At 43.4% G+C, this 22,514-nt stretch overlaps 1 protein-coding gene across 4 annotated transcripts in view; it reads left to right on the top strand.

The window, feature by feature from the left end:
* LOC110532208 (kazrin) overlaps positions 1 to 22,514 on the top strand; it is a 224,992-nt gene that overhangs the window by 99,565 nt on the left and 102,913 nt on the right. The gene's annotated exons all lie outside the window — the stretch shown is intronic.

Below are 22,514 nucleotides of genomic sequence, written 5' to 3'. Positions count from 1 at the left end.
TTAACAAAAAATCATGTCATATAAAATATATTCACCCCACCCAGTATTGTAATCAAAATGTGCGATAACATTACGCAGGCTTCATGACTTATGGTTCTAAGTGAAGTGTGAGTGTCATCAACCTGCACCCAGTACATAACTGAGCTGTCTCTGTACCAGCCACCAAGAGGCATGTGGTAAGATTCAAAGCCAAACCCTCTCACAGAGCCCCTCTACATCCCAAATCACTAAATCAAATGCCTGATTTAGAGAGAGCCAACGCTTAATTTTCACAGAGGCAATTTCATATAAATAAATATGACCTCTGCACACTCTGTCATGTGTATGCATCAGATGTGAATTTGAGCACATACAGTCCCCTGGAAATTAGCTCACCAAAAGCTTAGCTCACCAAAGGATAGTAGCGAACCACAGACTTGTCTTGAGCATTACAATCTCATACAATAACACTGCTGGGGAGCTTGATGAGGAAGCAGGGAAGTGAATCAGGCAACCAGGGAAGCGGATTCAATTGCATAGCATTATTCTGGCTAGGTGGTGTTTGTTCCTGCCATGTTTCGCCAGTCTAGTGATACCTTTGTCCTCCACAGACTGTCGGACACTGAAGCTAATCACTAACGCTAACCCCTCTAAAATTACAGTACATGAATGATACCTGCTTCAGTCAGGCCTCATGTGGCCTGGCTATGAGTCTCCCAGGCCAATGAGATTAGGAGTGAGATGAGATTACACAGCGAAATCAATTGTGTACATTTAACTCTGAAAGTGTCAAATGTATACTACTGTCAATGAATTTATAAGTCCCACTGAACTTGTGTTAAAATTACACTTTTTAAAGTGTAAAATATTTCACTCTGTTGCAGTGTTCCCCAGTCAAGTCTTAAAGTGTTCAAATGAACTTGATTGTGGTGTTTGCACAGATCTACTGTAGAGTAATTCGTAACATCTACAGTACAGTGTAAAGCATAACACTTGATTTAAAGTAAACTGGACTCTCTTTGCTAAGTGCTGACGCTATTACACTTTCTCAGTTCAATACATTAACACCTGTAGTGTTACAGTAAAAAAAAAAAGGTGTTTTAACACAGTATGGTGTAAAGCCTAATTAGCATACTCCCCAGGGTGCATTTTCTTTTCGAGTGAGGAGTTACCACCCCATGACTATTTGTTAGTGACAGAGACATGGTTATTGAATTATTTCATTTTAAAGGCCAGTGGATTTCATCAAGTAAGTACCTAGGTGAATGCTATCATTAAAATGAAGCTCTATGACAATGCATACATCCTAAGGCCTTAGTTTTATGGCCTAGGTTTTCCCTAACACAGTAGTGCTAGGAAACTCCTGGTTTACATGCCTGCAAATCATGTTATGCTGGCTTGCAAAGTGATGTGTAATTCCTGTTGGAATCCAGCTAGAGTTAAGATATCCAACAGTTGGAATTTTTATTCACCTGCAACCTGCATTCAGAGTGACTGTCAGGATGAGGAAAGTTGATAAGAAGATTAACTAAACCATTTAAACTGGAACAACCATTTCAGTGACGAGTGCAATAAATCTAACTGATTGGATTTGTTTAGAAAAAGGTATGTTATTTATTTTTGTGTAGCATAAGATTAATCAATCAATCAATCAATGTACATGCACAAACACAGATATTAAAAACAATCCTAAAAAATCTACTTGCCGTAGAGCATGCTGGGAAATATGTTAATGATGGGTATGGTTTTGATAGGACGGTTTTACTCTCCAAAGTGTAAAACAGTAACTATGGTTATTTACACCACTGAGTATTAATTTCACTTTTACAGAGTTAATTTAACTCCTGAATCAACAATAGAAAAATCAACACTGGCCAATTTGTCTGTGTGGATACATGATGAGATGCTGATACATAGAGGCTGATCTGTCTGTCTCTTACCATGGTCAGTGATATCACTGCCTATATAAAACATATATTTAGTATATTCAGTGTGGAAATAAAACCCGCAACCATGGTGTTGTCAATATCATGCCCAATTCCAGAGATTTCACTTAACAATACTCAACATATATCATTTATTTACTAGCTGTACATGCACATTATTCACAGACTAATATACTCTTACGTTTATAAAGGTAAATACACATTATTGTTGCCTTTTGTTGGAATTTGTTGGAATTCTCAGGGACATTTTCGCTTTGAGTCCAGAGTTGTTAAAAGCCTCATATGAAATACAATGGGGGATGATAAGTAGGTTAATAGTAATCATTTGTTTCAACAAAGCTCAAAAGAAGTTATTATCCATTTTGTTTTCCTCCCAGGATTATTCACATTTCCACGTAATTATTTATTCTCAAGGCAAATGTAGAATGTCTTAATTTAGCATTGGTGTATTCCCGGCTGTTCAGGCTTCGTTAGGAGGTTAATTGAATGAAAGCAACTCTAATTCACTGTCAACTAATTAATTAATTGATTAAAGAAACACAGGACCAAGACAGTGTTCAGTCGGAGCCAGAAGCAGTCTGTTATTTTGACAGTTTGAGCAAACTATTGCTGCAGTAACCTATGAAAAAACACTGGTTGTTGTGACACGTTTATTTTTTGCCCATCAAAATCGGTTGTCATTTTCTCTCAATATTAATATTTGATGTAGATTTGATGTGTATATTTTTTTATATAGATAACCATCATATATAGTAGTATCTCTTACTGTTTTACTTGATCAACAGAACCGATACTGTTTTCTCTTGATTTGACCCTTTATGAATAACACAACACTTGTGAATATGGTGGCTCTCGTGTCTGGTGGTTGTGGTGTGTTTATTAGGCAGATTATCATCCTCCAAATGGCATGAATACTGTATTTAATCTCTTAATAGTATAATCAGAACATCACATTAATCATGCCTTAATGATAGCCATCATGTCAACAACAGTGAGAGATATCTGAGCTATAGACTGCATAGACTATAGACTGAAGTGATTACGCTCCATGTCATCACAGTATTCCTTTCTTAATCTGCTACCATAATCTCTGCTGTCAACATAAACACTCAACAGTCAACAGCTATACAGTGCTGCAGTGTCGAGATAAGACTTGTAGCTACAGTACTTTGAAATACTCCTCAGTACGGTACTGTTTGTTGTAGTCTACCTGGAGTGCCAGGTGGGCGGGGTTTGCACTTTTTAGACTATTCTATTTGTTCCATTGCATCAGGCAAGCTCAATCAAGCACAGGTACAGTATATATACATAAATAAATAAAAATAGTATTTTGAACCCACGTACTAATCCAAGGCTTTGGAGATTGAATTAAGTGCAGCCTAAATGAAAACACAATATTTCCCAGATAGTAACAATAAGATGGCTCAAATTATGAAATAACTCGCCCCTATTGTTACAGATCCCCCCCCCCCCCCCTCATTATGTTCACCAGTTCCGGAGGTCAAAGTCACAATCCTTTTAGGCTGCACTGAACTGTGTCGTTAAGCGCATCTGGTTCCAATTCCTCACTGATTGTGTTTGTATAAATGTGCCCTTTGTGTCCCCATTGGGCTGTCGATTATTGTTCCCATGTCTGTTGGTTGTGTGAGTACCTATGCGTTGTCGCAGCTTGTGCTGCACGGGTCTCATCCCGTATCGTGCTACGAGGTTTACCCTCGCTCTTTTGTTTGGGTACATTCCAGTGTTTTGTATACGTGTTTGTTTTGAGTGTATTAAAAACCCAAATGTATTCCTGCGCCTGTCTCCAAATCCTTTACACCAGTGTGACAACTATATTTTCCACAGTGCCTTGGTTTTAAGTGCTACCCCTTACTTGGCAAACAGCTCAATATTGGCGGTGTGTTTATTAATGGGTCACTGCACAAATCAATTTTCCAAGAATTCATTCAAGGTTACATTACTCACTGGCAGCTCAGTTCTTTGTCAATGTATAAGGTTTTTAAAAAGCTAGTAATACTTAACATACAGGGTTGACCATGTGCTCATCCCTCGCCAGGCAACTGTGAAATTACATTTGTGTGTCAACAAAAGAGTGTCTTAGATTGACTCATTCAGACTCACAGGCCTATTTTCCAATGATTCCTTCTCACAGAATGGTTGCTTATACAATATTATCTCTACCTATGTACACCATCCCTTTAAATACCTTCTCTAATACTACTCTCTGATGTGCTGTTGACAACATTTTATTAGTATTTGAATTGACAACCAGTTGTAAGGCTGGACGGACATGGTTAGCGTGGGTGGCTAGCTGTAGCTGCTCACAAGCGGGTCCATTAGCCTATTTACGCTCAGGATATTTATAGGGCACCTTGAATGTGGTCATGCGGCAGGTGATTCTCGTTGCTGTCCCGCTAGCAGTGATTAATACCCTTAATCCAGTGGGGTTTATCAGGAGTCCGGCAGCTTCGGGACCAGTGTCAATGCAATTAAAGCCATGGCAGAGGGAAGAAAAAGAGGCATTGACTATCTGCAGATTACAGACAGGGTTGGGAATGTGTCTTGGAGAAGACTCCGCTCAATTCAATTAGTTAATCACCTCCAGTTCTCATTAGAAGCTGCTTTTGTTCCACTTCTCATGTCTTCATGTTTTTTTTGCCTGTGCGGGCGGATAAAATATGGCAGCTCGAAAAAGCAGAAGACAGAAGCCGAGCTGCTTGGGCTTTGGTGGTTGGCGGTTTTGAGAAACCTCATTAAATTGTGGGAGAGGAACGACAAGAGGAGGAGATGGGAGGAGGGGGCATGGGAAAGTCAGGCAGCTGAGGAAGATGCAATGTCTCGTGGGAGAAGAGGGGAGAGAGGTGACGGGCACGGAGGAGAGCGAGAAGAAAGGAATTATTATTAGGGGGCTTTATAGAAGTGGTTTAATGGTTCTACTGTCCGTGGGCCTTGATACTTATAACAGGACCCATCGGCCATCACAACCTCTTAACTCCAACCCAACTTACTACAACTCTCTGACTAACTGTTTTAGTGGGTCTATCTGACTCCAGTCTTACTGCCTGACTTACCAGTCTGGAGTGAGTTTTGTTAAAGTTTTGTAGCTAGCGTCATGGCACTTCTGTTCATAGGCATCATACCCATAAGGGGCACACGGGCGCGTGCCCCCTCAGATTTATCTTGTTAAAAAAGAAAACAACAAATTCTAGCCCCCCTCTGGCCATCCTCAGACTTTGTGTCCCCTCAGATTTTGGGGGTGCATGATGCCCCTGCTTCTGTTTGTTCATACACAGAAAAACATCAAACACTGACACGTGTCATTTTGTATTTCGCTTCGACAACTCAGACCCACGCCACTCGTAGAACATAACAACCATTGATTTTACAACTGTCACTCTCTCGCAACTATTTGGCTGGGATGTTGAGAGAAATTAAGTGACAAGTTTGTTAGGGATATTTTCTGGAAACACCCCTGACTAGTCTACAAGTCACACAACTTTACTCCTTTGTACAAGGGTGTACCTTTTAGACGTTAGCAGTCAGACGCTAGCTCTACTACCTCTACTAGTCTACAGCTTTAGAATGGGACTACTGGTGTGGCTCTGTGTTGACTGTCTAACTCAGGTCTCTTCACTGTGTGCTATTTGGCTCCTGTAGAGGGGACACAGAGATGACAGGGGCTTGAAGTATATATATGTGGTAACAGTCGGGCCCCGCTGGCAGCTGGTAACAAAGATGGAAAGAGATAGAGAGTGGGACACAGAGCGTGAGAGGCAGGTAGGTAGGGAGGGAGAGAGGTAGGGAGAGAGAGAGGAGGAGATATAGAGAAATGTTGGGGTGTAATCAGAAAGAGAAAGAGAGTGAAAGGACAGAGAGACAGCACGAGAGGGGGACATTGAAGTCAGGGCACCTACAAGGAAGTTTATCCGTCCGTTTGCCAATGGTCAGTGTGCATCATTGTCATGTCTTCAGGAGGGTTAGACAGAAGCCTATTTTGACACAGCCACATGTACCATGTTGCCTGGTTCTGTGTGCATACTCAAACAGAACCATATGCTTCTATGTAAATGGGATACATAAGAAGATAGCCCTCCAATCATTGAATACCATTTAGAGCAGTGGTCACCAACCTATTTTTGAGTCGAGATCACTTTCCGAGTCAAAATGCAAGCCGAGATCTACCCCCCAATTTTTGGGGGACATGACGTAAATCTAGGCAACATTAACATATTAAAAACAGTACTGTAGTAATGAGGTTTGTGCAGTAGGCTATGTATATCAGTTCATATTTGTAAAATTATAGTTAAACATTTGAGGTAGACTATATGATCACACAGCTGGGTGAGCATACATTTAAATAATTACCTTTTTGGGGGGGGCTGATGGAGCCTGCTGGTCAGTGTGCTGATGGAGCCTGATGGTCAGTCTCAGTGGAGGGAGAGAGCAGCGGACTGAGGGTCCGCCTCTCAAAGTCCCTCTCCTCTCCCTTTCTTCCACTGACTCTGACCAAAAAGGGAAACCGTCTTCCAGATGATGGTGAAATTCGAGTCGCACCGCATTACCTCTGCCCCATGCACAAATTCGTATTGAAATATTCCTTGATTTTAAACGCAAACCTATCGATACACTTTCCTACTCATTCATTGCAGCTGCAGTGCTGGTTGTAGCGTGAGCGTAGGGAGAACCTGCATTTTATGGTTTATAAAAGTGTTCAATAGAAAGTGTTGACAGTGCTGGGTAAACACTTCAACATGAACTCACTCATAAAAACAGCAGCTCTTTGCTGTATTCGTGGAGACTCTCTCTAGTCGTGGTTTAAAAATCTCACAGTATCAACCTTTCTGTAGATTTGTTTTACGCCTGCTACGATACTGAAGACTGGTAATGCAGCCACGGTAATCAGACGCCTCATTTACACCGACAGCATCATTGCTTTTTAGTACACCAGAAATACATTCGTTTCCAATAGAACACTGCATTTGCCTTGCAGCATTGCGTTGCAGAGGCAGTTGCAGTGCGTTCTGTGTGGTGCATAACGTTTGATTTATCGACCATATGCATCACATTGTATGCGTAGAAGGCTTGACAGAAATGGTAGCAGAAGGTGAATATTGAACTTTTGTTGCACACAAATCCAGATGATGCTGCGTGCCATTTTGCGCAATGACGTTGTAGGTGTGATCGAGACATGAGCCATCTAATTGGCCAGTGGTAGGCCAATAGTGCACATATGACATGGTTCAAAATGTATATGTTGGATTCACGTCTCCATCTCGACCAAACATTTCAAGAATAGGACTAAATCGAATCAAAAATGTAAATACACTTTAATCTTAGTCCTAATCTTAGTTTTGAATTTTGGTTGAGATGGATACGTGATTCCAAAATGTCAATTATTAACTTGTAGACCAACTGGAATTAAAGCCAGACTAAGTATGGAACTATCCAAGCAGAAGATACAGCTCCTTCAAATGTTGATATGTGGTTACCTTGACAACCGAACACAATTCAAGATGACTAAATATCATTACATTTGAAATTAACCAGAGGTTGAAACCCTAGGTCTATTGTATTGTCTGTTTTAGTTGAATTCTGGGCTGAATTGAAACAATAGCTGTTGATTACTTTGCAAATGCCATGTAGGCCTAAATAACATCATTGATGATATGAGTGATAAAGTATGGTCCCATTTCATTGTCTCTGTTAACCTACCCTTTGGAATGACTTTGATAGCAACAGTGAATCTATTTAGTTTTTAAGTGGCGATCGCTCAACAATCATTCTCATGATAGCACATTGGTAATAGTCAGGGACAAATATCATAGCAGGGCTTGGTTAAAACCCTGAATGCAAGACCAAAGGGTAGCTGCAGATAGATCAATACTCCAGTAGGAGGTGCTGAGCAGCCTATACCTTTTTTCTGATAGTGAATATAACGTTGAAAATCTGATGCTGTTTTAAAGTTTATAAATTCAACATATTTTGAAACAAGTTTTGTCTATATTGAAATTTGGTTACCACGATGACATAATCCTGTGACCCTCAAAACAACAGTTTATGTTGATTACTTTTTTCGAATCGAATGTATTTTCCACTAAGATTCCACGTCACAATACGTTGACAAATTGCCTTGAAACATCATTGATTCAACCAAACACAATTCAATATTAATTCAATAACAGTGAATAGCCTAAAGTTCTTACAAACTAATGTAACATTCAACTTTAGGAATGAGTAACACATCCATAGCCACATTTTGAGGTTACTGTAACTACAGTATACATTTCCTCTTATGTAGGTCTAATCATGTAAAGCGGGAATGTTCAAGATAGCATGCATAGGTCGTTGCAGGTCTTTGGAGATTGTCACAATTGCTGAAACAATCTTTAATGGCGTTGATCACTTACACAATGTAATGTAATCTCAACTGCAATCCAGGTCATTTGGTTCACTCAGACGAGAGTGCTCTGAAATTGGAGTGGATAGCCAGACAGAATTTACTAACGCACATTAAATGGTTATTTGATTATTGGAGTCTTTTGGAGTCTTTTGTTAAGACATGTAGCTAGCTAGGTACCTACTGTAGCTAAACAATGAACCATAATCCCAATTCATGGCGTTACTACCCTGCATGAATCTGCAGGTAGCTAACCAATCAGGTTCAATGTTAGTTAGCTAACATTAGGCTATAACTAGCCAAGCAAATGGCTCTGAGATACAAATAATAAGATCATACACGTAATGTTAGCTAGCGAACCAGCCAGCTAATTTTAGCTAGCTAGCGAACAGTACACTAACTTGAAATGAAAAATCTTTGTCAAAATTAGAAACGTGTAATATCTGATAGTCTAGCTAGCTACATTATCTTACACATGATCTGAAATCGGAGTAGATAGCTAGAGCGAATTTACCATCTACGTCTATCAACAGTGGTTGCAGTGACATTCTATTGAAATGGATACTTGCATAGTGGAGTCTATTGTTAAGACATGTAGCTAGCTATCTAGCTAGACAACAAACCATAATCCCAACTAATGATGTTGCTACCCTGCATGAATCTGCAGGTAGCTAACCAACCAGGTTCAATGTTAGCTATCTAGCCAGCCAGCTAACATTAGCTAGCTAACAGTACACTTTAACTTGAAATGAAACCACTTTCTGTCAAAATAAGAAACGTGGAATATCTGAAAATGTAGCTAGCTAGCCTATCTTACCCATATACATCATGGCTGGATGTGTCTCCTGTCACGGATGCCATGGTTGCCCTTAGTTTGAAGATGTAATCCGGAGACAGGTGTTTTCTCCATCTCCTTAGCTATCTTACTCAAATTCCACTGATTTCAAAACTTGGTTCTCCAGAAAGTGGAGACCAACCCGTACGCAGTTTTACTATGTGATACAATTTTTTTAAAGTCGCGTTAGACAGGATTACCCACACACACCGACCAGCTCCTATAGACAGAAGTGTGCTATATGGCAGACCAATCCAAACTCATCTCTCGGCATGTCCAGACCACTCATTATCTTAGCCTATCATGGCTAGCGGGAATGTTGCTTCCTTTTTCAGTGGCTAAACCAACTAGGCTTGTAATTTAACAATTCTATTCATATTTACAGGTGGCATGCACATTTATTATTAAGGCACATGTTCTCTCTCACATGTTCGAGAAGGCATTTCTGCCAAAAAACGCATTTAGATTTTTTTTTTACGTTTACGTTCAAACGGCTCTCCTGCGAAGTAGTGGCCCGCGACATATGCCTAGTTTCCTGAAGCGGGTCACATTTGAGTGACAACCAAACCATAAACAGGCATTGTTTTCCCATTGGAATTTGCTTTTAGATGGTTGAAAGCATATAACACATTATAATTACACTAACTTTTGTCTGGTGTTTTGAGTGGGTGAATATACTGTAAATTATAATCTCATTTATCAACGTCTCAACCAAATATTACCTAATTATCCACGTTGAAATGACGTGGTGTGCCCAGTGGGTCATTTGGCCTGCGTAAACTGCATTAAAGCGAGATCTTGGTACAGTGCCTTGCGAAAGTATTCGGCCCCCTTGAACTTTGCGACCTTTTGCCACATTTCAGGCTTCAAACATAAAGATATAAAACTGTATTTTTTTGTGAAGAATCAACAACAAGTGGGACACAATCATGAAGTGGAACGACATTTATTGGATATTTCAAACTTTTTTAACAAATCAAAAACTGAAAAATTGGGCGTGCAAAATTATTCAGCCCCCTTAAGTTAATACTTTGTAGCGTCACCTTTTGCTGCGATTACAGCTGTAAGTTGCTTGGGGTATGTCTCTATCAGTTTTGCACATCGAGAGACTGAAATTTTTTCCCATTCCTCCTTGCAAAACAGCTCGAGCTCAGTGAGGTTGGATGGAGAGCATTTGTGAACAGCAGTTTTCAGTTCTTTCCACAGATTCTCGATTGGATTCAGGTCTGGACTTTGACTTGGCCATTCTAACACCTGGATATGTTTATTTTTGAACCATTCCATTGTAGATTTTGCTTTATGTTTTGGATCATTGTCTTGTTGGAAAACAAATCTCCGTCCCAGTCTCAGGTCTTTTGCAGACTCCATCAGGTTTTCTTCCAGAATGGTCCTGCATTTGGCTCCATCCATCTTCCCATCAATTTTAACCATCTTCCCTGTCCCTGCTGAAGAAAAGCATGCCCAAACCATGATGCTGCCACCACCATGTTTGACAGTGGGCATGGTGTGTTCTGGGTGATGAGCTGTGTTGCTTTTACGCCAAACATAACGTTTTGCATTGTTGCCAAAAAGTTCAATTTTGGTTTCATCTGACCAGAGCACCTTCTTCCACATGTTTGGTGTGTCTCCCAGGTGGCTTGTGGCAAACTTTAAACAACACCTTTTATGGATATCTTTAAGAAATGGCTTTCTTCTTGCCACTCTTCCATAAAGGCCAGATTTGTGCAATATACGACTGATTGTTATCCTATGGACAGAGTCTCCCACCTCAGCTGTAGATCTCTGCAGTTCATCCAGAGTGATCATGGGCCTCTTGGCTGCATCTCTGATCAGTCTTCTCCTTGTATGAGCTGAAAGTTTAGAGGGACGGCCAGTTCTTGGTAGATTTGCAGTGGTCTGATACTCCTTCCGTTTCAATATTATCGCTTGCACAGTGCTCCTTGGGATGTTTAAAGCTTGGGAAATCTTTTTGTATCCAAATCCGGCTTTAAACTTCTTCACAACAGTATCTCGGACCTGCCTGGTGTGTTCCTTGTTCTTCATGATGCTCTCTACGCTTTTGACGGACCTCTGAGACTATCACAGTGCAGGTGCATTTATACGGAGACTTGATTACACACAGGTGGATTGTATGTAACATCATTAGTCATTTAGGTCAACATTGGATCATTCAGAGATCCTCACTGAACTTCTGGAGAGAGTTTGCTGCACTGAAAGTAAAGGGGCTGAATAATTTTGCACGCCCAATTTTTCAGTTTTTGATCTGTTAAAAAAGTTTGAAATATCCAATAAATGTCGTTCCACTTCATGATTGTGTCCCACTTGTTGTTGATTCTTCACAAAAAAATACAGTTTTATATCTTTATGTTTGAAGCCTGAAATGTGGCAAAAGGTCGCAAAGTTCAAGGGGGCCGAATACTTTCGCAAGGCACTGTATCTGTGACAGTGATCTGTTGGTGTCCAAGCCCCAACAACGGCAAATCCAAACCTGGAAGCCTGTAGTAAATGCAACTGACAGAACTGGTCTCTCTCTCTTTCTCCAACCCTACCATATAGTTTATTGTGAGAGGAAAAGGAGGCACAGATCTCCTGTTTCTGGAAAATTGTTGAATTCTTTCTCTGTGACTGTTTGTCGCTTTTTAATCTTCCTCCGGCCGTGACGTGGCTCAGTGAAACTGAGGCAGCAAGTGTCCTTGTGGCTAAGAGCTGAAACTTTATCTGCAGGATTATTTTCCTGCTGTAGCAAACTGGCTGCTGTAGCAAATTAAGATCCTACATCTGTACTTTCTACCTTTGCAACATGATGTGAAAATGGATATGTCATGTCATTTCAAATGTTTGTTTCTGTAGCTAGCATAGTCTCGACAGAAAAGGGAGAATAGGAATATTCTCTAATACACTGTTCGGCAATGATCCAGCAATTTACATAATTGCATTACGAAGTTTATCTCACTGTAAGGACATCATTATCTATTTCATTAGAGAGAAATTACCTTTTTCTCTCAGTCGTGTGCTTGACTTGTTAAATAGCCCATTATTAATAAAGAAATATATGGGTTGACGTTGAAGTGATGCAGCCTGTTTTGTAAAGCACAGATAATTCTCTCTTGTTTAAATCAGTATCACGCAATCACAGTTAGCTACAATTATTTTATGTCTCTGCAGACACATATTTGTATCTAGAATATATAGTCTGCTGGCCTGGAAGAAAATCTTAATTTCGTCACCATGTTGCAGGAGAACTAAGTTTTAGACTTGTCGTGTCTTTGAGGTGTGAAAAGGCTTCCAAAGATTATAATTTCCACTTTGAAATCAGACTTGATTTTCCCTTACAAAAAATGTATCAACCCCTACAAAAATGGTAATTAATTTTGTGTTGCTGCAGGATTATTTTCCTGCAGTAGCAATCTGGCTCAAATTAAGATCCTACATCTGTATGGCGTTTTCCAAGCATACATTTCTAGCTTCTGGTGAAATTACATTATCATAAAAATATGTTGAGGACAAAAATGGGTAGTGAAATGTTGAAAAAGATTTGAAATAATGTTGTTCTATGCATTTGAAGATACATTATCCCTTTATCAGCTTTTCTTTGTGACATAACAGCCTTTGAAGTCAGAACCATTTAGATGTGACTGTTTGAAGTCAGTTGATTGAATTTCTGGGAAACCAATATTATTTTTGATTTGGAAGCCTTTCAATCAGTTGAATAAAAGCGAAGAGACAGATGAGCTGTTTTCATTTGCTTTGCACCTTCCACACAAAAAACAGACAAACAAGAAAACTAAAAGAGTGCAGATTTCTCTCTTTTGTCTTGAATTACCATATGTATAATGTATGCATTGTTAGTGATCTGAAAGCACGCAGATACGGGTGTGTTTGTCGTTTGCTGCCAAAAATGACTTATCTGCTTTAACTCCCTGTGGCAGATATGCACACTCGACGGAGATAGTAGGCGAGCAGCGTCTTTGCAGGTTAATATTGCAGCGGCAGCTGAGAGAGAGAGAGAGAGAGAGAGAGAGAGAGAGAGAGAGAGAGAGAGAGAGAGAGAACGTTTTGTCTTTCTTTACTTAAACAATCTCATTTCATTTAAAAAATATATATTTTTAAGGCGGGGGGCCTTAAAAATAAAACAACTAAAATATATCCTATACTGCATACATTTACCATACTCACCTTTCTATCTACCACATGATACAAACCAACATCACAATACTCCTACAACCGTATATCCTAAACATCTTCCCCAGCTATAGAGACAGCCCCCCCAACACACCACATCTCCTCAAACGTCTCTACACGTTTTATAATTTTATAGAACTCAAGCTCAACCCTAAGGCGCACAGAGACCATCCGATTACATAATAGTTAAGAGTCTGTTATCCCCCCACCTTTGACCCTGGTCCTTCTTATTAGCCAAATAATGCCTGAGCAAACAGAAAATTCAACAAAATACATTTGGCTTTCTCTTTATTGGAATACCTGTATCCCATTATAAACATCCCAACAGTAAAAACCAACCCCAACCTCTCACACAGACATTCCAACAGAGACATTAAAGGCATTAACCTGGTGCACACAAAAAACACATGAATCTCCCGGGTGGCGCAGTGGTTAAGGGCGGTGTACTGCAGCGCCAGCTGTGCCACCAGAGACCCTGGGTGCCCAAGATCTGTCGTAACCGGCCGCGACCGGGAGGTCCATGGGGCGACGCATAATTGGCCTAGCGTCGTCCGGGTTAGGGAGGGCTTGGCCGGTAGGGCTATCCTTGTCTCATCATGCACCAGCGACTCCTGTGGTGGGCCGGGCGCAGTGCACGCTAACCAGGGTTGCCAGGTGCACAGTGTTTCCTTCTACACATTGGTGCGGCTGGCTTCCGGGTTGGATGCGCGCTGTGTTAAGAAGCAGTGCGGCTTGGTTGGGTTGTGTATTGGAGGACGCATGACTTTCAACCTTCGTCTCTCCCGAGCCCGTACGGGAGTTGTAGCAATGAGACAAGATAGTAGCTACTAAAAACAATTGGATATCACGAAATTGGGGAGAAAAAGGGGTAAAATTCACAAAAAAAACAAAAAACACATGAATCAGTTTCTTTCATTTTACAGAAAAGACACCCCTGCCCGATTCCCAGTTCAACCCGTGCCAACCAACTGTTAGTGGCCAGGGCTCCATGAAGAACCCTTCACTGGAGGTCCCCTGACCTCTTTGGTACTGGGGTTTGTAGAGCCCCCTCCACCTAAAACCCACCATACTCTCCGCACCACACACAAATGTATTTATATAGCCCTTCGTACATCAGCAGATATCTCAAAGTGCTGTACAGAAACCCAGCCTAAAACCCCAAACAGCAAGCAATGCAGGTGTAGAAGCACGGTGACTAGGAAAAACTCCCTAGAAAGGCCAAAACCTAGGAAGAAACCTAGAGAGGAAGCAGGCTATGTGGGGTGGCCAGTCCTCTTCTGGCTGTGCCGGGTAGAGATTATAACAGAACATGGCCAAGATGTTCAAATGTTCATAAATGACCAGCATGGTCGAATAATAATAAGGCAGAACAGTTGAAACTGGAGCAGCAGCACGGTCAGGTGGACTGGGGACAGCAAGGAGTCATCATGTCAGGTAGTCCTGGGGCACGGTCCTAGGGCTCAGGTCCTCCGAGAGAGAGAAAGAAAGATAGAATTAGAGAGAGCATATGTGGGGTGGTCAGTCCTCTTCTGGCTGTGCCGGGTGGAGATTATAACAGAACATGGCCAAGATGTTCAAATGTTCATAAATGACCAGCATGGTCGAATAATAATAAGGCAGAACTGTTGAAACTGGAGCAGCAGCACGGCCAGGTGGACTGGGGACAGCAAGGAGTCATCATATCAGGTAGTCCTGGGGCATGGTCCTAGGGCTCAGGTCCTCAGAGAGAGAGAAAGAAAGAGAGAAGGAGAGAATTAGAGAACGCACACTTAGATTCACACAGGACACCGAATAGGACAGGAGAAGTACTCCAGATATAACAAACTGACCCTAGCCCCCTGACACATAAACTACTGCAGCATAAATACTGGAGGCTGAGACAGGAGGGGTCAGGAGACACTGTGGCCCCATCCGAGGACACCCCCGGACAGGGCCAAACAGGAAGGATATAACCCCACCCACTTTGCCAAAGCACAGCCCCCACACCACTAGAGGGTTATCTTCAACCACCAACTAACCATCCTGAGACAAGGCTGAGTATAGCCCACAAAGACCTCCGCCACGGCACAACCCAAGGGGGGGGGGCGCCAACCCAGACAGGATGACCACATCAGTGAATCAACCCACTCAGGTGACGCACCCCTTCCAGGGACGGCATGAGAGAGCCCCAGTAAGCCAGTGACTCAGCCCCTGTAATAGCTCATACCCCCTGCCACTGATGTGCCTTCACTCCTGTTAGGCTTCTAATGTTCCTAATCTTAACACAGAGGTTGTATAGAGCTTTACCTCCCACATCCTCAAACTCCCCCATGCTCGGAGTGTTAAAATCTAACAAGTCCTCCAGACCCCCTTGCCAGTCTCAAGTCTCTGCCGTCACCTGCAGTGGTGGAAACATTGGTGGCCCCTCTCCCTTTGACCGCTCAAACATCCCACTTACCGGCTCAGACAGTGCCACCTGGACCTCCTCCAGGAATCTCTCCAGCAGCCTAAGAGACGTTATTCCTGTTTGTTGTGCCAAGACTTCCGGGGTTTTCCACCCCTCCTCTCCCAGCAGTCTCAGGTCATCCAGCCTTTGTAAACCCCCTGCCATCAGTTGCCTCTGCAGGGTGGCCGACTGAACCGATCTCAAAGGAATGGCTGGGTTGTGGAAGATAGGCTCCTCCCACACCCATAGCCCAGGCTCCACACCCCCTTCTCGTATGGGCCTTTGCAGCTGCCAGGCCCTCAGCATTGCAGAGTGAAAATCTGAGAGACCTGCTGTACTCAGCCTCTCCAGCTTCATGAGGAACAGCTGCCGGTCCAACCCTAATCCGCCAGCTCTCCTCAGCAGCACGCATGCTGGCTCCCTCCAGCCAACATCAGCATGGTACTTCAGTCTCTGCACCTCCGCCTTTAGCCTGAAAGCAGCCATCCTGCTCTCCATTTCCGCCAGGCCCTGTCCTCCTTCGTGAAAGGTCATGTACAACACTGCTGCCTTCAGCCAGTGATGGTCCGACCAGAAGAAGTCCACCAGCTTGCGTTGCAGGACTGCGAGCAGACCGGCGGAGGGATTGAGGACAGCCAGTTTATGCCACAGGGAAGATGCCACCAGGTTGTTAATTATCAGCACCCTCCCTCTATATGACACTTGGGACAGGAGCCACGTCCACCTGGCCAGTCTTGACACCACTGCCTGTGACAGCCCTTCCCAGTTCTTCCTTACCCACTTCTCTGAGCTCAGGTACACCCCAACACTTTAAGCCCTTCACAACCCCACTGCAAACCCCCTGGAAGCGGAGGAGGAGCCCTATCCCCCCATGCCCCACATAATAGAGCTTTCCTCTTGCCCCAGTTTACCTTAGCTGATGAAGCTCCCTCATACACCTTCAGACTGGTCTCTAGTTCCTGCATATCCTGATAATCCCTGACCATCACAGAAACATCATTTGCATATGCTGACACTGCTATGCCTGTCACCACATCCATTCCTGTCCAGCACACTCCCTGCAATCTCCTGCGTAGCAGTCCTAAAAAAGGCTCAATGGCTAGTGTGTATAACTGCCCAGATAGAGGGCATCCTTGTCTAATGCCCCGTCTCACCCAGACTGGCCTACTGAGCCCCCCTCCCACCTTGACCATACATGACGCCCCAGCATACAACAGCTTCACACAGGTCAAAAACCTTTCCCCAAACATCACATTAAACAGATACTCATGGTCCACTCTATCAAAAGCCTTCTCTTGATCTAAAGAGACCAGTCCAAAGTTCACATTAGAACCTCTCGACAAGTCCAACATGTCTCTAATTAAGAACAAGTTGTCCATGATTGAGCGTCCCGGTACACAATATGTTTGGTCCTTATGTACTATCGAGTCCAAATGGGACTTCAGTCTGTTAGAGAGGACTTTGGCAAATATCTTGTAGTCCGCACAGAGTAATGCCACAGGCCTCCAGTTTTTAAGTTCACACAAGTCCCCTTTTTTGGGCAGGAGAGTCAGAGCCGCCCGATGGCTGCTCATCGGCAACTCTCCTACCCCGACGCATTCACGCAACACGCAAAATAAGTCTTCTCCAATTATTCCCCAGAATTCTTTATAAAACTCCACTGGGAGTCCATCGATCCCTGGTGCACGACCGGGGGACATCTGGGTTACGGCCTCTGCCAGTTCACGGGACAACAGAGGAGTGTCCATTTCATCCCTCTGTGCCAGAGAGAGCTTAGGGAGTCCTGCGAACAAGACTTGAGCACACATAGGATCACACACTTCTGCCCTATACAATTCAGTATAAAACTCCATAGTCCGCTCCCGCATCTCACCCACCACAGAGGTCACCCGCCCATCTGACAGCCGTAGACAATGCATACCCTTGGCTTCACCGCTCTGTCTTTCCAAACCAAAGAAGAAGGAGCTGGGTGCATCCATCTCCTTGAGCATGGAGAACCTAGCTCTTACAAGTGCTCCCTTTGCTTTAACCTGGAAAAAACTGCCCAGGTCCCTACGCAATTCGGCTAAATTAGCCTGGAGGCCTACATTGCCTTGCCCCACCATCTCTACCTCTATCTCACTAATACAACGCTCTAGTTCCCCCAATACTCTCCTACCCTCTGAGGATGAGAGAGCTGTGTACTGTTGACAGAAAAGCCGAATTTGGAATTTCCCCACATCCCACCATTGACTCAGAGACTCATACTCCTCTCTTCACTGCCCCCACCTTTCCAAAAGGTCTGGAAACCTGAGCAAAAAGTGGCATCTTGTAAGAGCTTTACATTGAACTTTCAATAAGATGCCTGCCTGGTGAAATAGACAGCCGAGCCATGGTTATGTGATGATCCGAAAACCCCACCGGGAGAATGGTAGCGCCCAGCAGCCTATTGCTCCGATTCCTAGACATGTAAAACCTATCAAGTTGGGCTGCACTCACCCTATCCCCAAAAACCTTCACCCATGTATACTGTCTTGTGTTTGGATGTTTAGTTCTCCAAACATCCACTAGGTCGAACTGATTAATGATGTCCCTTAACACTCCCACTGACACTGAGTGAGGCTCTTCCCCATTTCTGTATTTGGTAAAATCCATTGTACAGTTCCAGTCCCCTCCGACCACCAGCGTCTCCTCAGGCGCTACCTGTGAGAGTTCCTGTCTAAGGCTCCAAAATAGAACCCCTCTTTCTCTCCCTGTGTTAGGCGCATACACATTTATAAAGACAAAACCCATGTTGTTAATTTCTGCTTTAACAACAAGCAGCCTACCTTTACACACCTCCTTTGAGGAGCAAAGTTTTACAGACAGCCCCGGTGCAAAAAGGACTGCCACCCATGCACTAAGATCTGTCCCATGGCTCAACACACAGACAGCCCCGGTGCAAAAAGGACTGCCACCCCTGCACTAAGATTTGTCCAATGGCTCAACACACTTGCCCCTTACCACCAGAGCCCCCAATCGACTTCATTCAACACATCACTATGTGTCTCCTGCAGAAACAACACCTGTACTTTTTTTTGTTTTACATATTCACCCAACACACTCCTCTTTCCCGCATCTCTGGCGCCATTTATATTGAGTGAGCCTACCCAAAGAGTCTCCATAAGAAGTGGGAGAAAAGCCAGCAGAGAAAGTGACCAATAGCAAAGCTCAAAAAGCCCCAGTGACAGAAAGAAAATATACATCTAAACAGTGTCTGAAGGTAAACCTTTACGCACTGTTGTGACCCACTTCCTCAACCTTTCCTGGGTGAGAGGACACCATGCCCCTCATTTTTCATAGCATGTTGTACTGATCTTACAAACTTTCTAGGATCAGAAAAAAATGCCTCAAGATTAACTTTTTTCCCCTTAGTCTCATTCAGGAACCTTGTCAATTCTCTCAACGTGTACTTAGACCCCTCTGCTGGACTGGCTGTCAGCTCTGGGCCCATTGAAGAGGAGTCCTCATCCTCTTCCTCAGACTCACTTTCCTCCTCATCTCTATCTCCCACCCTGACCACCTGCCCTTTCTCTCTGGTCAGAGCATCACCCACAGCAACAGGCAAAATTTCCATGGTGCCTTTGTCCACACCCTTTTTCCTTTTCAGCTTGACACCCTCATCCTCCCCCCTAATCTCTTACACTTCCCCACTATACTCTCCTCATCCACTAGAATAACCTGACTAGACCCAGCGTCATCTACACCACCCTCCATAGCATGACTAGGCCCAGCCTCAGCTACCCCACCATCTCTAGCCTGACTAGACCCAGCCTCCGCTTCCCCACCAACTCTAGCCTAACTAGACCCAGCCTCCGCTACAACACCATTCATAGCCTGACTATACCCAGCCTCCGCTACACCACTATTCATAGCCTGACTAGACCCAGCCTCAGCTACTCCACCATCTCTAGCCTGACTAGGCCCAGCCCCATCTACACCACCATCTCTAGCCTGTCTAGGCCAAGCCTCATCTACACCACCTTCCCTGACATGACTAGGCCCAGCTTCTGATGTCTGCATCTCCTTACGTTGACCTCGATTTCCCCCACTGACGCTTGTACCCTCACCTTGTCTACGGGCTTTATGTGGGCACGCAAAGCTCTTATGCCCCAAATCCCTACACTCAAAACACTGTAGACTATCTGTGCTGGCAAACCCTGCATAGAGCCCCTCCCTTTGCCTCACTTTACAATGCACATTTAATTGTTGCTCATTGTTGTTCAGAAACATAAACACTTGTCTCCGGGAACGAAAAAACGTGCTTAACGGCATCTGCCTGAAAGCCTGCTGACAGTACACGAAAACCGCTAGCAAACTTACCAAAACGACTCAGCTCTTTCCTGATTTGGTCATCCGTAATAAACGGAGGCAAATTTGCAACTACCACTCTTGTCGAAGGGGTAGAGAGAGAGGTGAAATTGACACCAAAACATCCCTTACAAATATTCCGCTAGCAATGAGCCTACCAACCAAATTAGCCCTTTTCATGAACACAACCACAGCTTTGTTCATTCTAGAAGCAGAATGTATAAATTCAGCTCCTACCTGTTCACCGACCGCGAGCAGAACCATCGCGCACACCACACCTTCCAAACCCCAGGAAAGTTACTCTGTCCTCTTCCACCCTAACTTTGAAAAAACTGTTGATACCGCTAAAACAAATATTGCATTAACCTTCCACCATAGAAAAATAAAATTGAAAGAAAAGACCAAGAAAAGAATCAAGAAAGTTAGTTTAGGACAGAGCCCTCCACACTAAACACTCAAACTCAAAAAACTCCCAGCATGCACTGCAAGAGAGAGAGAGACAGAGAGATAAGCAAGCAAGCTGTCAGTTCAATGGGTTACTGTTGCCGGGGGCTGACCTGTCTATCTGGCCGCCGCTGTCGGACAAGACGGGCCTGCCCTGTTGGGTAAACATGGGACAGATAGAGAGATCATCCATAACAACATGATTTATGCAAAATAGGCTGCAGCTCGGGTTTAAATAAAATGAAATACTTCTTCGCAGCCTTGTGTAGGCGCTCTGAGAAGACAAGGCAACAGGGAGAGACTAACTATCTAATCATCTTCCATATGTTCTCCCACTTTTACGCAGTTAACCTCCCCCCACTCATTCTGAGTTTCTATTCAATAGTTTGATGTACAGCCTACATTATTTTTGCTGTAAATAAAAGGTCTAGTGTTTTGGTTGGGATTTTGACTTGTCAGAGTAGACACATTTTTGCACACACCGAGCACATTATTCCATCTTGTTTGCACATTTACATGCATACACACATCCACAGACAGAAACAGTCCTATATATGCATGCCAGGAGATGCTAAATGTGTTTTTGTTAATTAATGGTCAATGAACATGAGACCGACAGTTATTTGCTTGACAATCACCGGCTGGCTACCTGCCCTTACTGTTTCTCTCTCTCACACGCGCACACACACACACACACACACACACACACACACACACACACACACACACGGACACACACACACACACACACACGGACACACACACAATGCTGCTCACATAATGGCCAATCCTTGACACAAGTGTGCTCAGCTACGTGGCTTCAGATCAATATGAAGCTGCGAGACCTTAAGAGATTTACACTCACAAAAAAAGCAATTTGCTGGAAAAACATTGATCCAGGAGACATATCCAGGTGACCTGGAAAACAATACAAGAGGGTACACAATGACTCCATCTGCCACAAAATGGGATTCTTTCATAGACCCAGAAGGTCTGTGGATATATTGGACAATAATTGTAAAAAAAACACGTTGCTAAGCTAGCTCTACTTACATAGGCTAGTGCCCCTAGGCTTCTTGAACCCCACACCTTTTTATTTGTATTTCTATTTACATCTGTGACTAGGGTGACTAGTGTCTGCTTTCCATGACGGACTCTTTTGGCAACTTCAAAGGTAAAAAAAAATATAAACAAGGTAACAAAATGTGTTCAGAGGTGGGTTCTCTTCAGACAAATCACGAGGCAGACATGCCAGAATTTCATGATTCGAAACCAAAGTTTGCTGGCATTAGTGAAGGTAGTTGATGCAAACTAGCCACTTGCGAAAGGCACCGAATAACCTCTGTGCTCTCCATCTTGCTAGCTACTATTTTGTATTTTATTCAAGTGGATAAGGTACTGACATAGGCAGTGACATAGTTTCTCTATGCCAAACTGACATTAAATTGGGGAAAGACATTGTTAAAACCATAGCATTTAAAAATGGTGGGAGGTAACCCAGATGTCTAGAGAGACTACGATCTCAAATAGGGCACCCTCTAGAACACTTTCTAGCCTCATCTAGGGCACTATCCAGTGCATGTTCACATAGGGTCTGCATCTCCAGCCAGGTGGTGCTGTTTTCCTTAGACCACTCACTTCAATACGGCCATACTTAATTAACTTTCACCTCATCCACCTCATGCTCCCTTATGAAGAGCAGTCGCCAAGGGCAAAAACAGGCTGATAGCTCTTTAATATCCACATAGAACGGCAAGACGAGTGATCTCTCCATAGTGACAACATGATGTAGCCTCCAGACCTATCTGTTCATCTCACACATCTGTGTTCAATTATTGCAATTCATTTCAGCCAGATAACGAGGCCTTAATAGGCAGTGGTGGGTAGATAATGAAGGGATGGGGATAGAGGAAGATGAGGAGAAGGGCAGAAAGAGGACACAGATGTTACTGTGGCTATAACTATCATCCTGGGTGA

This window comes from Oncorhynchus mykiss, chromosome 9 (assembly GCF_013265735.2).
Source record: "Oncorhynchus mykiss isolate Arlee chromosome 9, USDA_OmykA_1.1, whole genome shotgun sequence".
Lineage (NCBI taxonomy): Eukaryota > Metazoa > Chordata > Actinopteri > Salmoniformes > Salmonidae > Oncorhynchus > Oncorhynchus mykiss.
The sequence above is the reverse complement of the archived record's forward strand: the minus strand, read 5'-3'. Positions and strand labels throughout refer to the sequence as shown.